This window comes from Bombus flavifrons, chromosome 18 (assembly GCF_040668555.2).
Source record: "Bombus flavifrons isolate JBK064 chromosome 18, iyBomFlav1_principal, whole genome shotgun sequence".
Lineage (NCBI taxonomy): Eukaryota > Metazoa > Arthropoda > Insecta > Hymenoptera > Apidae > Bombus > Bombus flavifrons.
This window is the reverse complement of record NC_138459.1, coordinates 1,500,689-1,506,343: the sequence shown is the minus strand read 5'-3', so window position 1 is coordinate 1,506,343 and position 5,655 is coordinate 1,500,689.

Genomic DNA, 5,655 nt, shown 5'->3' with positions numbered 1-5,655 from the left:
GGCGTGACCTTTTCTCGGATACTGACAGAAACAAAAATCGACTAATAAGTATTTTCAATAGCACAGTTCACCACCCTGGGCCCATAACCTGTTATTCAATAGGTTTGGGGTTCGATATTTAATTGATTGACACAGACTAGTTTTGTATACTCTGTATTTCACCACTATGCACAACCATTACAACACACCGAATACTCAGATAAAAAAAACACATGGCGAGCGGGAAAACAGAAGAGAATCGTAAGTAGTCGTACCAACCCTGCATGTAGGAACTAATGATCATACCAACCTGACATTTATCTCAACATTATCTGTATTTATTTCTAATATAGGACATAGAAATCAAAGTTATGCTAATGTTCGAATATTTTCGAGATCAACTGTTTATGTGTGTACAAACAGTTCCTTTACTGATGGTAAATGTGGAAAGTATAGTTGCCATTATTGCTTAGATAAAATCTGAGTAAGCAACCTTCTTCTCTTTTTTTTTTTAATTTGTACTTTACAATTTGTCCAGCTTGACATTTGGTAAATAACCAATATTTAATACGAATTTAATTTTATAACTCTATGTATGCATTTATAATATTCGTCATGTAACAATAATTTTCTTTACGATATAGTAATCTTATACATATAATCACAGCCTTGAACCATAAATGTATACATATATAATATTACTGTATTAACAGATATTAATAAATATAGTAAATTTAACCTCAATATTTCTTTTTAATTTCATTCACTGATATTTACAATTAATTCCTCTGTAGAAATGATCAATATTTGTACTTATATGTCATATGTCAAACATAATATTTAAAAATTAATAAAAATTTGGGTAAAAGTTCCTGAAAAAATTCTGAAGGCAATAATCTTTTTTGTATACATATGTATATACATGTGTTATACATATATGATAATCATATGTTAAATACATGTGCAATAATCCGTATTTATTTAATATTAATTGCAGTTAGATCTGGAATTAGAAATGGAAAACAAAAAAACGTTTTGCCAAATAATTTTTTTTCTTATGATGTTAATAACTGATCAGATTCTAAATGATGTTTGTGCATTGGCACAAAATTTTTTTGTCACCATATGAAAAAGATTATTTAGTGTAAAATCTTTTTCTTTCTGATCTAGAGAATGACTAACACTATATCCTCTTGCAATTATTCTTCTGGAAAAACCATAACTTTTTTTTTAATTATTTTATTCTTGGTTTTCTTTCAATTGGTTGATTGGTTTTGTGTTTACAAAAAGTTAAGAAACACTTCATGAATCACACAATTGATATTGTAGAAAAGTATAATAACATAAAGTTACAATGTTTTGCAATAGCTCCTGTAATGATGAATGCTTAGATGTTAGTAAGCAACTGAATATATAAGTGATACAAAACTGAGTACAAAGAATTTATTATTTTCAAGGATATAAAAAATATAAAAAAAGCTTTGTAAGGCTTTGGAAGATAGTATATGATGTTGAGTTTTATGTACCACTTCATTAGTTGCAATACAATATTGTGTACCCGAATTAATGTGCATATTGTTAAAAATGTTCAATTTTGGTCATCATTGTAAAGAAATAAAATAAACTGTTTAGGTTCTATTCCTTTGTTTGTCTATATAAATATGTATATATGTACAATTTGCATAAAATGTGCAAATTATATGTAGAGTAAATATAAATCTACATAAGAAAAATGTAAGTCGAAAATATAGAATAAGATTTTCTCATTTGAGGCTTGTTTTCGAGAAAACCGCCTTGAAATACTTGTTTGGTATATGTGAATTTGACTAGTTACCGACTAAATATGAGCTGCTATGAGTAAACAATCAGTACAAGGTTATTTTACGTGGCCTCGTTCTCAAGAAAACAGAGTTTGAATATATTTAGTTAAGAGCTGGTTTGGTATACGTGTACTTAATCAATTCTTAAAGTTTACTTTTGCGGAAACGAAGCGTGTTATGAAAAAATGTTGGGTTAGATTTTTTAGTTATTTTCACAAATAGAATAATCTATCAATTATTAAGTTCAAATATATTTGACAAATTTTGGAAGTCGATTTCTTCGAAAACAAATTTAAACGTCATATGAAAAATTTTATTGTTATAATCGAATTTCGCGGATCTTGATAGTTGACCCATAGCACCGATAGAAAACGGTTAACATTCATTAGCAATCAAGCGGTGTACTTGGCATTAGCAGTATCGTATTGTTTTTGAATCATGATATTGCATGCATTATATTGTATTCTTATCCTTTTTTAATATCATTATTATTGCCTGTACACGAGTAAATGCACTTTTTAATGTAACATTATTCTGTATCTTAGATTTTTTTTCACATTGAAGCGCCTCCTTGCTGATTGTACCAACAACGATACCTCGATGCCTGTATAACGAAATTGTATTAAAAATAATGTATGGAAAGGCAATTCGTATAAATTAAAATGTTGGTAAGATTTGTTACGAACAAGAAAAGTTAACACTTGTATGAATATGAAAAGCATATATGAAAATATTTGTTTCATAAAATATCGCTGATTTACAATGTAACTGTGATGCACAGAAAGTATGTTTTATGATTTATATTTTTTATGATTTAGTTGTCTAAAGATGGCGTTTGCCGAAGTTAACTGCCTCTATATTGCTCAATGGAAAACATTTCTTCCACTTTTAGCCCTGTTTCTTTCTCTCATATATCCTTTTTCTTTTTTCAAATTTTTATATTTTATATCTCATTCTCCATTTTATCTTTCTCGTGCTATCAGTATACGGTTACCCGGTTACCCTCACTACGGGTTAACTGTCTCCAAACACAGCTTTACTTCGATATTCTTATGAGAACCCAGTGGTTCCTGCGCGAGTAAAGCCAATTATTACTATATATAATAATTCTTTAGAAAAAACGGCATATCCGCTAGGACTCGAACCTGGAACATTTTGGTAAACGATAACTGATCACGTTATCTACTCGGCATTGGTCCGCCTGCATAGAAAGTGATTATACATATGCATACAAATATTGCATACAAATTACTACTATTTGATGAACTTGACTTTTTGTTTTGCGATATATGAACTAGGAGCGAAATTTGAAATCATCTGTACATGAAATGTACAACACTCTCGAATTTGTTTAATAAAAAAGAAATTAAAAATTGTTTCTCACCTTCCTCAAGCTCATCACGACCCGAACATGTAGATGTGATGCGGAAGAAAGATTGTACAATTTGTAAAAGTTTGTTTAAATATCGAAATGTGAGATAAATAAACTCATCCTAGCTAGAGTATGTAATATCTTCCCGAATAGATAAGTCTAACCCAAACTTAAGCGGCATCCAACGTACATCAAAGTCAAAATATTAAAAATATTTTCATATGTACATACATTTCGTATGTGTATCCGTCGCGAAAAGAAAATTTCGTTCCAGTCTTCGAGATATTCTTAAAAACTGTCGGTACGAAATTTCAGCATGATATTTTTAAAATAAAAAGCTTACGTTGTTGTATTAGTGTTTCCTCACCGATAGCAAGGCAAAAGCAGCTCTTTTGAATGACTGTAATCTAATCAATGTTTATTTTTAATTACACTGCTCAATAGGTATCTAATTTTGCAATCTTCAATAGGATATTCTTGTAGATTTTTGCGAGCAATACGCGAATCTGCAGTTTTTTCCCCAGAACTTAATTTTCAAAAAAATTAATTTTGAAAAAAATTACAAATTTTCAACTTTGGATATGTTTTGTGTTTTTACAGTAACAGCTATCGAGTTGCTATTGAGATGAAAAGATCCTGTGGACACTCTGGAATAAAATGATATGTATTGTTATTGCACTATAAACATTTAAACATGTTTAAATAACAATCAAAGTAAAAATGACACCTGAAACGCACCAGTTTTTGTTTATATTTTTTAGTTTATTAGAAGAAAATCTAACTCTAATTTTTGCTAAGGAAAGCATAAAAAACTAGAAAATTATGTTTTGATTTTAATAAAAAAGCAAAACAGTTTAACAAAACACGCGGCGGCGGCAGTGGTATTCAATATTGACGGATATTTTCCCTCATAACAAAACCGCAAAACGCGCACGACCGTTACTCACCGTTATTAAGTATCATTACAACCATTGCGTGTTTTGCCACACTTTTCCGCCTTTATGTTAGATTCAAAACATGATTTTCTAATTTTTCTCGATGCTTTCCTTAGCAAAAATATCTGCTCTATCGCATGTTAGACTAATCAAGCACTGTTTTGACTATTCTTAAAAAATGTTAGAAAGAGTAATGGGATGACTTTATGATACGGTTAAACGTCGTCTATTTTCAATTCCGTTAATTCCTCTTTCTTTAGCAATTTATTTAGCAGGCCAACCTGCAGACCACATGCGCAAGTTAGAAAAACTGTATTTGTTAGATGTTTGTCATTGTTGACTTTTTATATATTTACTTTCGCATGAAACGGTCGCTGCTGATTGGGCTTATGAATTTTTCTTTTTCTACGTTAGTTTTTTTTTATGTCGGATTGTCATATGGAAGATTTACTATCCTTTTCCTTATCCTGACTGAGCACTCTTGTATCATTTGTTAATCGATTAATATTATCTATCTAATCTACCTATTATCTATCTCGTATTATCTTAATCGATTGTTTTTTGATCAGTTGGCCTTGTCGTTGTGAAATAGCCAGCTAAGGAATCAGGTTAACATTAAGTTCCGTACTCGCACCAAAATACGACTTTTTCGAATAGTCTCACATCTATACATCCTCGCAGGTCGTGTACAATGTTCACTTGCGTTGAATACACAATAAATTTGAAATGACCGCAAAAATAAAACCCTAATTAATTCATATTTCAATCTCACTCTGTAAAAAGAAAACGAGGCGAAAATCCCGGATATTCATTTAATCATTCATAACTCGAAAATCCATTCGAAAACTAAAATATATAGAGCACATGCCCATATGACCTTTTTTACTTGTATATATTAGTGTGTAGTGCAGTTCTGAATCATCCTATGTATACGGTATTTGGCTACAGGTGGAAAAAATTTGAGAAGTAATTATTGACGCTAAAATAAGATGAAAATCAAGAATAAAAACAATTGCGTTTTCAGTTTTGTTTTTTTAGTGATTGACAATTAAAAATAAGCCGAAATACCCCGTGCGAGAGCAAACCTCTTTACACGAACGAAAATAGGTTAGGCTAAGCAATGGCGTATACAGGAATCCTCAAATCGAACAGTACATGGGCACCCTCATACAAGTCCTAAAGAAAAAGATTATGATATTTGACGACGTAAACCGTCCTGCGCGACGTTTTTGTAAGAAAAATCGTAGATTAAACATTGTACCTGCCTATTTATTAAAGTCTCTAACAGCTTATCATCAAAAACCGCCTCATGGAATTTTCGAATTTTTACATCTGTAGCCGAACACCCTGTATGTACATATATAGGATTATCAATTTAACTTTCATCTCGCGCACTAGGGAACATAAGAGGATGAAAAGGTATATCATGTATGCTTACTGCATAATTACATGTCGTGCGCCATCTATTGCTAAAAATTTCTAGAAGTATAGTTATATCAGGTTATATGTATAGAGTATAAACAATTAAGGCATTGAGAACGAGGCACGG